Raw genomic sequence first — 13,154 nt, 5'->3', positions numbered from 1 at the left:
ATTTATTTTAAGAAGTTGAAGGTTGGTGTTGGCACGTAGGGCCAGCGGATTACTTTCGTTCACTAATAGTTTGTTTTCATTCGCTGGACTTATTCGCGGTCCCAGCAGACGAGAACAAATCAACCGCTGGACGCTGTATTTGAATGGAACAACACCAAGTTCTAACAAAGTTCTGTGTCATATTTCTAAACGTTTTAAAGCTATTTTTGTAACGCCAAAAAGTGTGTAATATTTCCGTCAAAAAATAGTGGTAAGTTTTGCGTAATAAGTGTTGACAATTACCATAATTTCTATACAAAAAAAAAGTCGGGTGCCCCCCAAAAATATTAAAAACTTAAGTTAAAGACATCAACTATTGAAGCACCTTAATACGCAAAAGAAAATAATTATGGAAAACAACATGAAAATATCCATTAATATTTACAACCAAACTGGGTTACCTAATTACGGTTTTATTGGGTTAAAGGCCAATTAACCGTTAATTAACTCGTATATCAGGGCGGAGCTACTGGTAACGACCTCCTCACCTTACTTCAAGTTACTTTATATTAAAATTACGAAAGATAAGAAGGTAATACAGTACAGAGGTAAGGTTAAGACTGACTGTAAGCGCTGAACGATGGCTCCAGCACTAGAAGCTACCACACCCACATGTACAGTTTACACTACAATAAATCAAAATACAATACACAAAAATAAATACACCAGTCAACAAAAACTCCCAGATGTCGAAATTAAAGTCCACACCAAAATATCTTGTCGGGGCAGCTTTATTTGCTTTATTTCCTCCTGGTGAGAGCCTCGCTGCTCCCACCCCACACACGTAAAAATAAATAATAATAAAAATACTGTCACCTACTGATAAGACACCATATTTTTTTATGTCTCATTTAAATTTTTATCCAAAGGCATCGTCACCACAAATAATGGTTGTTTGTAAATTATAACAAAGCTCTCACGATGAAAGTGGAGATCATATCAGTTATGGTGGTGTGTGTGTGTGTGTGTAAGATAAAAAATAGGCAAATTGTTAACATTTCCTGCAGGAGGACAAGTTTCCCCTGACGCAGGCGCGGGTCCAGGCCAGGATGTAAAAGTTATCTCCAGGAGATTGAAATTGCCGTGATAGTGGCCTGCGGCTCCACCTCGGGGTCTGGTGGACGAGAGTATCGCTGCAACACTTACATTGTGAAAGATGAGGATCCTTGTTTATTGCACCATAAAAATCCTTCACCAGCATTGTACTGAATACGACGATAACTAATCCCGGGTACAGTACACAGTGTTGTAGGTCAGGTGGTAATAAGCGCCTGGTTCACACTGTCAAACATCATCAGAGGAACACTTTTAATTTTCACACCCTTAGGATTTTCCTTTTCTCTTTAAACAGCTCAGACAACATAATCTTTCACTGTGACGTCTTGACTGTCATATGGCCAACAGGTGGACAAACAACAGTCACTTATGTCTCGTCAGTAGGTCACACGCAATTTCGCCCACGTGCATTATCAACCATGATAGTTAGGCAAAACTCGCTGTGAAAGGTTTAGTTTTGTCCTTCAGCCAGCAGTCATTAAAGTAGTTAACTTACAATACACTCAAATAACAGAGTTGTTTCAAGTAGATTCTGTATGATTTCAAATTTCTGTGTATAACTTTGATCCTACGACTCTTTTGTTTGTAGTTTCAACACCACCACCCGAGTCTTTATATACCTTGATAGACGTGAAAGTTACCGCCTCCCCTTAAACTATCGTCGTCAAAGGAAAAAATACATCGTCCTCAAAGTGACAGAGGTTCGTACACAAAGAAATACATCATATTCATTAGCGGTATGCATAGGTCAGAGTCAGGTGGGTGATGTCACTGTTCACTGCCATGCAGGGCAGTGGGTCATATACATTGGACGTCATATTCTAATTGAAGACTAATCAGTGTGGGCTAGCAAATTTGGGATAAACAGCAAGAATGTCCTCATGTCCTCAAGCACCCCCGATTCAATGTAGTAATTACAAAGTTCACGATACAATAAGCCAGGTGGCCTGAAGTCTTTGATAGTGTCACATACAATAATATAGTGTTCAAGTGTATGCTTTAAAGGTTATCACAAAGTTTACATGCTGAGTGTTCCGGTTATGGGTACAGCGTTACTAACTTGCCAGATGTGTCTGTATCCTAGTCTAATTCTGGCCACAGCTATATCACAATGTCTAGTTCTGTCCTTATGCTGGCCATACCGGTACCTCTTGTCACAAAATTTGTCATATTTACTAATGCTACAACTGCCAAGTCTCTCTGCATTTCTCAGTTCTTCTAGATCAGAGTTCATGACTTGAATGTTTTTAAGTACAGCATTGGACAGGCCAAGGTCACGGTCAACATTTTCTTTCTTACATGCCTCATTGATCCCAGGTGTTGTAACTGTGGCGGCCGGCACAATGCTGACTCATGGCAATGCCCCAATCGTCTGTCTGCCCCAGGGGAAAAGCCTCCCCAAAGGCCACGTCGACCACAACCCCCCATCACCCAGTCTACCGGGCCGCCTCCCCTACTAGGCCTCCTCCCCTTCCCTACTCTGAAGCTGCCAGGCCTTGTGCTCTCACCGGTGCCCCCCACAACCCCCCTCCAGTGACATGACACAGATCATATCCCTCTTCCAAGAATTTACCAACCATATTGACAAACTCTTCGCTACACTCTGTACCACCATCTCCCACCTACTCCTGCCCTCTGTTGCCACCCAGTCACTCCTCTCTTCTGGTTTGACACAAGCTGGTAGTCCCCCTGTGAGCCCCCCCTGCTCACGGCCTACTCCACCGCCGGCGGCCTTCACTACTGGTGTAGCGCCTACTGGGCCTGCCCTGGTGTGTCCTGCTGCCCCCGAGCGAAGTCCTGCCTCATCTTCACGACACATGGTGCTTCAACCTGTCCAACCACCGCAAGCCGCGTCCGCTCCTGTGTCTGTTCTGTCTCCACCAGGGCTACCTATTGGACCTGAGGACACCACACCCGGCTACCCGTACCCAACCGGCATGCCGACGCACACGCCATCACAATCACACTAAAAGGTATGTTCCTCAATATTGTCAATACCTTTGGGCCTCCCTCCACCCCTACTGTACCTGTCCCACCACACCATATCACCATAAACAGAAGAAACGTGCCGGGAATTCCCTCCCCCCCACACTCATCATTCTGTCACTTTATGTAACTTGCTGACAAAACCCATGACCCTTCAGGCTTTTACGCCCTTAATGCATGAGTCATAAAGGCAAGCATGAACTAAGCATGCTTCCCAGATGGGCGCTGTAAATGCTTCTGGGCTTCAGCTTGAACAGGATGTAAGGGGGTGCCCAATAAACTAGCCCCCTCGGGGGCAATCTAAATCTAATCATTGGCGAGTCTATCAGCATAGTCATGATACCTGATTCCAACATGGGACGGAATCCACACAAATTCGATACGAGAGTTGTTCTCATTGGCGGTTATCACATTTATTTTAATATCACAGACAACTTTAGACACAGAACCTGAAGTGCTTGATTTCAAAGCACTTTGAGAGTCACAGAACATCACCCCACCTCCATTTTCTTTAAGGTAGTCTATAGCTAAGTAGATTCCAGTTAGTTCAGTTTGTGTTGTGCTGGCCCAGTTGTTCAGCCTTTGCTTGTCTGACACTATCATCTCTTTTTCTTTATATATTACAATTGCACAGCCTGTTCTACCTGTGTTTGTCTGCACAGAACCATCAGTAAAAGCATAACATTCACTTAATTTAATACTCTCTATGTGTCTGTTAATAGTTTCTAGTGTGACACATCTCACCATATCGGTGTTTAACATTTGCTTACTACCAACAGGAGTGTAATTAATAGGAACTGATATGTCCAGCCAAGGAGGAATGGCATTAATAGGTTCGTCTGGGGTGATTGGGACATTCAGTTTCAAGAGATTTGCAACACTTTTATGAAGCCACGCCCCAAAGAGAGTCTTTTGTGGAAGGTTAGCGAGATAGTCGGGATTACTTAGATAGAACATCAACTCAGTTTGAGCTGTAGTTTGGGGACCATTGTTCTTCAAAACTTTGACACAAAACATGGTATTAAGTAGAGCTATCCTCTCAGATAGGGAGGGCAGTCCGAGCTCTTTCCTCATGTTTACAATTCTGGTTGATTTGGGGCATCCTAGAATGATGCGCATGGCTTCATTTTGCACTACCTCAAGGCTGTTGAGTTGTTTAGGCGGAATAGTCACAAGATGGAGAGCATGATAGTCAACTACAGAACGAACGAAGCGAAGATAGAAAGTACGAGCATAGGTGAGGTGTAGCACCATCAACAGAAACACCAACAAGAGCAGCACCACCAACAGAAACCACCAACAGGAGTAGTACCACCAACAGGGACAGCACCATCAACAGGGACAGCACCACCAACAGAAACACCAACAGGAGTAGTACCACCAACAGGAGTAGTACCACTAACAGGGACAGCACCACGACCACCGGCAGTAGTAAAGTCAACACGTAAATCTGGGGGTGGGTGTCGGGTGTCCCAGGAGGGGAAAGGTCCCACATGAGGTAGTGGGCGTGAGGCCGGGAAAAGGGGTGTGGGTTTAAGGGAGGGCCGGAGGGACTGAAGGACGGAAGGGGGAGGAGGGGCGAACGGACGGAATGGGGAGGGAGGAGGGACGGAACGGACAGAGGGAGGGGGGATAGGGAAGGAGAGAGGGAAATAGTCCAAGTTGAAGGGGAGTGGAAACAGGATGGGAAAGGTGTTGAGGGGAGGTTGGGAGTGACCGTGGGGAGTGAGGTGGAACTAATGGGAGTTGGCCAAGGGAGGAGGGGAGCGGGAACAGGGGAGGATAAGGTGTGAGTGGGGAGTTTTTGAGTGGTCGTGGGGAGAGGGGTGTACAGTATGGGAGGGGAGGTAGGGAGAGATGATAATGGGCAGGGAATGGTTTAGGGTAGCTAGGTGGGGTGCTGATTATGGTTGTGTGTGGTGGAGGTTAACAATAGTGATTGTAGTTTTTAAAAAGGTAACTGTTAAGAGAAGTTGGAGGGTGGGTAATGGTTATGGTGTTCAGGAAGGAAGGTGGGGGAAGCATGAGTGAGTGTGTTGGGGAAGTATGAGTGAGTGTGTTGGGGAAGTATGAGTGAGTGTGTTGGGGAAATATAAGTGAGTGTGTTGGGGAAGTATAAGTGAGTGTGTTGGGGAAGTATGAGTGAGTGTGTTGGGGAAGTATGAGTGAGTGTGTTGTTGGGGAAGTATGAGTGAGTGTGTTGGGGAAGTATGAGTGAGTGTGTTGGGGAAGTATAAGTGAGTGTGTTGGGGAAGTATCAGTGAGTGTGTTCATGAGAGGATGAGAGAATAGGAAGAATCATCCCCCCCCCCCTATGGGTGTTTATCCAGTGGTCCTCTAACATAACACGTGGTCTGTGTGCGCGAGTCTGTTTCACCGTCAATGCAAAATATGTTGGCGTTATCAAAGTCTCTCAATTTACGATGATTTATCTTTGGCGTTTCAACCAGCTGTCACGGGCAGATGACGTTGATGATGTGTGTGTGTGTGTGTGTGTGTGTGTGTGTGTGTGTGTGTGTGTGTGTGTGGAGCATTAGAACGTCACCTCCAGGGTCTTCCAAGCAGTGTTTGTTTACCTTATATCCAACAGAGACGGTAATAACGTCATCTGTTCCTGGCTTGTCACAGTCTTTCGTCCTGTGTCTCTTTCACACAGCGTACCCGACACACACACACACACCCACACTTCCCAAACACTTACAGAAAAACTCTTACAAGATATTCGCAGAATTTCCACAAAAATACAGTATTACTCTACTTATAAACGTTCTCAGGCAAACACTTCACAATATGTTTACACTTTATAACAAGTCTTGTATACAGCCAGGTCCACCATGACAGCACTCCTACACAGTCAGGTCCACCATGACAGCACTCCTACACAGTCAGGTCCACCATGACAGCACTCCTACACAGTCAGGTCCACCATGACAATACTCCAACACACAAGAACTAAGCTTTTTTTCTATAGAATCTCACACGTTCACCGAGACATAAAAATCAATACGAAACTCTCAGACGCGCTCTTATTCACGTCGTTCGAACACTCTGCTGTAATAGCCAACCTAAGAGAAAGTCGCTCAACGGAATGAATTTCTCTGTAACTCCTCCTTCACTAGCGGTGTCTTTCCGGATAAACTGAAAATTGCCAAAGTTCACCCAGCATAAAAAAAATCTGGGGACAAAGGTCTCTTCAAGAATTACCGCCCCATATCAGTCCTCCCAGCCTTGAGTAAGATACTGGAAAAACTAGCATGTAATAGACTAAATTCCTTCTGCAATACCAATAACATCTTTACAGACTCCCAGTTTGGATTTAGAGCCAGAAGGTCGACTGAGAGTGCTCTGCTATCCTTTACTAATGACATCGTAAATTCCTTTGATGACAGTTAGTTCACAGTCAGTATATTCTTGGACCTCTCTAAAGCTTTCAAAACTGTCGACCATACCATCCTCCTTTCAAAGCTTGAACGTTACGGCGTTAGGGGCCTGTCCCACAATTGGTTTACCTCATACCTGTCCAACAGGATGCAGTATGTCTGTTATAATAATCACCAATCTGACTCCTCGCCAATCTTGTATGGCTTCCCCCAAGGTTCCATTCTGGGTCCAGTACTGTTTTTGTTGTACATAAACGACATAGTCCACGCCAGCTCACTCATAAAATACAATTTATTTGCAGACGATAGTAATCTCGATGCCAGCAACTCAGACCTCCATTCCTTGATGAGAACTATGAACACTGAATTGACTTAAGTCAGGACATGGGTAATACGTAATAAACTGACCTTAAACCTGGAGAAAACCCACTAACGATCTTTCACAGAAGGAAAAACTTACCCCCAGGCTTGGAACCCATGTACCTTGGTAATACAGTCCTCAAACGCGAACAAAATACTAAATTCCTCGGAGTTATTGTTGATGAGAAACCACATACAAGCCATTCACAGTAAAGTCAATAAACAGTGCGGTGTCATGTATCACACTGGACAGTCACTCACTCTCACAGCAATGAAAGAAATCTATCATGATCTTCTTTACCAATACCTGATACACTGTCACACACCATGGGGGCCCTCTGACTCTTCAAAAACACAATCTCTGGTTACTGCACAAAAGAGAGTTGTACGGACAATGACCTACTTGAAAAAATCAGATCACACAAACGAAAAATTTGCTATATTGAAAATGTTAAAATACGAAATATTAACACCTACTGCTGTGCCCTCTTTGTTTACAAATCTATCAATCACTTGCTTGACAATAATTATTTCCAGTTCTGGAATAATCAGAGATACAACTTAAGGCACCCAGAGCTACTAAGACCACCCCCTATGCGCTCCTCTCAGTCCCAGACCTCCATAAAATATCACGCTCCCTTCCTTTAAATCATCTCTTAAAAAATATCTATTGTCCAAGTATTAATATTTCTTGTTGCACCTACTATATTTACAGTACCTGTTTTTAATGTACCATCAAAACCGTTTTATCGGAAATTATCATGTAAATAAATAAGTAATTACCATTGCAATAAACATAATTGCCAACTAGACATAATCCTGACAGCTCTGTCCTCTTGTTCAACCTTATTACTGTACAACCCAGGTTGTACTGCTCCCCCATTATACTTGTTTTTCAATTCCGCTGTAATTTATGTACGGATAAATAAATAAATAAATAAATAAATAAATAAAATAAAATAAAAAAATAATAAATAAATAAAATTAATAAATATTGAAGTGATAACTGTGGTAACATTATGAGATGTTCTTATTACCACCATGCTATTGTACTATTCCAGATGATACTAAATGTTACATAATACTTCCTTGAGATAAATGTATAGTATATATCAGGTGCCTAAAAGAGAGCTCAGGTTCTCAACCGGCTCAGCCATGTTAATATTGTTATTATTATCCACTTCGTATCTGTGTTTTTCTGGCTAAATAAACGGTTTCAATTCAATTCAATAGGGTGGGTAACCGAAGACCGCTCATGACAATTGACCTTCAAAGGAACTCTATTCAGTGGCCTTGGCTCAGTGGGTCAACGCAGGTCCGCCTGGCCATTCATCCCTCCCTCCGCCCACAATTATTAAACCAGCCTGCCAATTAGTCCACGGAGTAAGTCACCATGTTAACTCTAACCAATTCGCAATGCAAACGAACGATGTTATGGGAACCCCAAAGGCGATCCGTCATACACCCAGGGTACACAGCGTTGATATCGACTTGTGTGCCACTCTTTGTAAACCTTCCCTACGTGTCTACATAATGAACCAATGTGAGCGTGTATGATGATTTTCAAAACTAAATATATATTTCCCTAATAACCCAGGCGGTGGCCAGCGTGACACACCGCACCCTGACACAAACAACCCCTCCCCCTCCTCTCAGGTTCATCAAACATTAAGAGTCGAGAAGAATAGTCTCTCTCTCTCTCTCTCTCTCTCTCTCTCTCTCTCTCTCTCTCTCATTATATAACAATACGCGCACAAATGTTTCCTTCATCTCTACTATTTTGTTTTCATTGTTGTTCTCTTGCGTCAGTATCACACTACTTAGTTCAGTTTTACCAGTCACCACTGGCTAGTTTCTCGTGTACCCCACGTCCAGCTCAAAAAGGCTTAAGACCAAGATCACAGTGATAAGTATACAATAGTTACCCAGTGTACAAAATAGGATTTTCTCTTGATTCTAAGTAAAACATCTTTGATATAGAAACGGGTGGACATGGTCTGAAATTTAAATTAATTAGTATCATGTCCCCTGTTGCTGAATTCTTAAATTTGGGGGACATTCCATAATCTACTGTTGAAGGCGAACATTATACTCAGCGTGCTGTTTGTCGCTGTACCCACTGTCACATGTATAGTACTTAGACCCAAAGACGCTACCTGACTCTCGCAACATCTGTTCCTCTGTGCTTACTCTTCATATTTTATTCCATCTTTATCTTCTCTTGCCTTCTCCTCTTCCACTGGCTATGTAAGAAAATAAACCCGTGATAAACATTAAAAGATATTGGAACCTAAACTACTTGAAGCTAAAGACTAAATTCCCCTTGTTAAGTTATTGGTAATTCAACCTTATTGTCACTGCATTCCGATGCCTTAACGTTAACCACTTCGTAAGGCGGGAGGATAGTGTTACGTTATCAGAACACTTACGACTTGGAGACTACTTAATTTTAATTTCTCCCTTTTGTTTTACGCCTAAAATATGGTTTACCTGAAGAATCTCCACCCAGCGTATTTCACCTGAAGATTTACCACCCTAACGCTATTTGGGAGAAGAGGTTAGGTTAGGGTAGTTAAGCTTTAGGTGGAATAAGCTGGGGTGGAGAGTCTTCACGGGATCCTAAAATAATACTATCAGCCCCCTGAGTAAGATGTCTTAGCCCTTTGAAGACGATAACCTATGTCCCTGAGTACGCTATCTTAACCTTCTATAATTATGTCCCATCCTCCCACGCCACAAGAATATCGTACTCAAGGAAATATGCTATCGAACTCAAACGGTTAACATCGCATTCAAGGGTTATCGTATTTTAAGGGTTAATACATCGTACTCAAGAAAATTGGTTATATTATTTAAAGAGTTAAGATATCGTACTCAAAGGATGACAATATCTAAATTGGTCTAATTTATTGTACTCAGTGGAGTTGTCCTCACAGGTGTTAAAATATCGTCCTTCAATGGTTAAGTCATCATACTCAAGGTGTTATTACTGTACTGAAGAATTGTAATCGTACCCAAGCAATTCTCATCGTACTCGAAAAGCCTACCACTATCACACTATACCTGCCACTATCACACTATACCTGCCACTATCACATTATACCTGCGACTATCACACTATACCTGCCACTATCACACTATACCTGCCACTATCACACTATACCTGCCACTATCACACTATACCTGCCACTATCACACTATACCTGCCACTATCACACTATACACTATACCCACACACTATACCTGCGACTATCATACTATACCTGCCACTATCACACTATACCTGACACTATCACACTATACCTACCACTATCACATTATACCTGACACTATCACACTATACCTACCTCTATCACACTATACTTACCACTATCATACTATACCTACCACTATCACACTATACCTGCCATTATCATACTATACCTGCCACTATCACACTATACCTACCACTATCACACTATACCTACCACTATCTACACACTATACCTACCACTATCACACTATACCTGCCATTATCATACTATACCTGCCATTATCATACTATACCTGCCACTATCACACTATACTTGCCACTATCACACTGTCACTGGACTTAACGGTCAAGCCTGCCATTACCCACGTGAACTAACTCAGCCAGAGATGAAAGTTTTATATGAACAAGGCAATGTATCGTAGCGCGTGTGAGCAGAGGCGGGGAAGGGCACCCAGTTCGTCTCTGGCAACCTCGTCTCTTCGTATCATCAATATTCCTCGTCCTTGAAGGTGTCAGTGTATTCCACGTCCTTGAAGGTGTTAGTGTATTCCTCGTCCTTGAAGGTGTCAGTGTATTCCACGTCCTTGAAGGTGTTAGTGTATTCCTCGTCCTTGAAGGTGTCAGTGTATTCCACGTCCTTGAAGGTGTTAGTGTATTCCTCGTCCTTGAAGGTGTCAGTGTATTCCTCGTCCTTGAAGGTGTCAGTGTATTCCACGTCCTTGAAGGTGTTAGTGCACCCCTCGTCCTTGAAGGTGTTTGTGTATTCTTCGTTCTTGAAGGTGTTAGTGTATTCCTCGTCCTTGAAGGTGTTTGTGTATTCTTCGTTCTTGAAGGTGTTAGTGTATTCCTCATCCTTGAAGGTGTTAGTGTATTCTTCGTCCTTGAAGGTGTTAGTGTATTCCTCGTCCTTGAAGGTGTTAGTGTATTCTTCGTTCTTGAAGGTGTTAGTGTATTCCTCGTTCTTGAAGGTGTTAGTGTATTCCTCGTCCTTGAAGGTGTTAGTGTATTCCTCGTCCTTGAAGGTGTTAGTGTATTCCTCGTCCTTGAAGGTGTTAGTGTATTCCTCGTTCTTGAAGGTGTTAGTGTATTCCTCGTCCTTGAAGGTGTTAGTGTATTCCTCGTCCTTGAAGGTGTTAGTGTATTCTTCGTTCTTGAAGGTGTTAGTGTATTCTTCGTTCTTAAAGGTGTTAGTGTATTCCTCGTTCTTGAAGGTGTTAGTGTATTCCTCGTCCTTGAAGGTGTTAGTGTATTCCTCGTCCTTGAAGGTGTTAGTGTATTCCTCGTCCTTGAAGGTGTTTGTGTATTCCTCGTCCTTGAAGGTGTTAGTGTATTCCTCGTCCTTTCATGGTATGGTGGGGGCGAAGGCTGGACCAAACAGCACCTGGCTGTGACGGGCGAGACAGGCCTTCAGTCGCCCTTTTTGGGAAATACAGTACGCAGGCGACGGTGGTGCCTGTGACCCGTCATGATGCGGCGGCCTTTTTGATGCTGGACCAAACACGGTGGTAAAGGGCATCGGGGTTGGACTTTTGAAGTCAGATGAAGCAAGGCGAGGTTGTGAGTAACACTTACACTTATGTGCCAACGTGACACTTTTTAAAGGACTGAAACAGTCATCCTTTTACAAGATGTCAAAATGTCACTTAGGGCGGTCATAATGTAATCTTAGTCAATACCTGCCAAGCCCAAGACTGCCCAGATTAACCTAACATCAAAGGGGTCGCCGCCCCTGGTAATTTATCGACCTATAATCTGGAAAATGGGAGGGGTCACGAGCGATGATAAATTACACATGCAGTGTGTACCAAAAAGAAAACAAATCCTGAGGGGAAAGTGCACCTTCATCCCCTCCATACTAACCCGCCCATGGTGTGAGTGATGTAGCAGCTTGTCCCTGACCAGCGACATAGTGCAGGAGTTACCTCACTCACCCGCCACCATCGTTAACTTTTTCTATCTAGTAACTGACGCCACCAGTGGCGTTGGTCTTGTGTCTAAATTCTGAGTTAAATCTAAAATCTACGTCATTGTGGCAGTTATGGATCGGCAGCAAACAACGATTCTTTGTATCTCGTGGAGGTGTAGATCAGTGACCACCGGCACACCGTCAAGTACAGTACTGTTGGGTCTGACTTCTACGGGGGTGGGTGATCAATGAAGATATTCACCTCAGAGAACCATTACCGGGATCTTAGGCAGGTGACGAGTGCAGGTTAAACAAAGATTTGCTGTCGCTTTGAAGAATTGGTTCTCGCTCACAGAGAAAAAGACTTGCAATATTTATCCGAAACTAAATGAATCACAGGATGTAGAGGTGTTGCATTTATGTTGGGTCAATTATTGAGTTTTCATCAGTGTCATCATGTTTCGTGCTGGTTTTCTGGAAATTTTCTGATCAAATATTTGTGACCAAAATGTCATTGTACCCTCTCTGGCTATAGTAATGACTAAGCAACTCTTAGGTGACACTTGTGAGCTATTGCAGCCATGTTGATGATTACTGTACATTTGGTAAAAAATTATCTTTACGAAACAAAATGATACCACGAATGAAGGTTTTTGATAAAGGCCCACGAGGCATACCTCGCATTGGTAGCCCTGCGTGTGAATTGTTCAGTCCGAAATTCATCGAACCCCTCCTGAAAGATATTTTTTTTTACCAAGTGTACAATACCTCTGCCTACCTGGCCTGCTGACACTTCGCTCCCCATACAGCAGGTGTTGACCCAAACCAAGACTACTGTGTCATTGTTTAATATTTAATTCTAGATAATTTTAATTATTTTCTGTTTGGCCAATATTGTCATCAATATACATCTTCTGCCACAGTCTTTAGGGACATTACCACAATCTTTAATAAGAGTAATAATAAAGCGTAGCTTTGACTCGTATTTAGTTCAGCGGATAAATAAAGCTACAAATTTTATACACTGTCTGAAATAATAATTTTTTTTCCGGTCATGTTTCGTTACTTTTCCTTCTTCTGAAAGCTACACGCTAGCATTTTGCTGGAAAACTTATTAAATTTTGTGGGTACTTCAACCCCCCCCCCCCTTCCCCCAACTGCCCTGACACCTCCC

General features: G+C 43.0%; 1 protein-coding gene across 1 annotated transcript in view; it reads right to left on the bottom strand.

Moving 5' to 3' along the window:
- The window catches only part of LOC121858228 (WSCD family member AAEL009094-like), a 196,125-nt gene that overhangs the window by 161,909 nt on the left and 21,062 nt on the right, over positions 1 to 13,154 (bottom strand). The window lies entirely within an intron of this gene.

Source organism: Homarus americanus, unplaced genomic scaffold, assembly GCF_018991925.1.
Source record: "Homarus americanus isolate GMGI-L3 unplaced genomic scaffold, GMGI_Hamer_2.0 scaffold57980, whole genome shotgun sequence".
NCBI classification, from domain to species: domain Eukaryota; kingdom Metazoa; phylum Arthropoda; class Malacostraca; order Decapoda; family Nephropidae; genus Homarus; species Homarus americanus.
The sequence above is the reverse complement of the archived record's forward strand: the minus strand, read 5'-3'. Positions and strand labels throughout refer to the sequence as shown.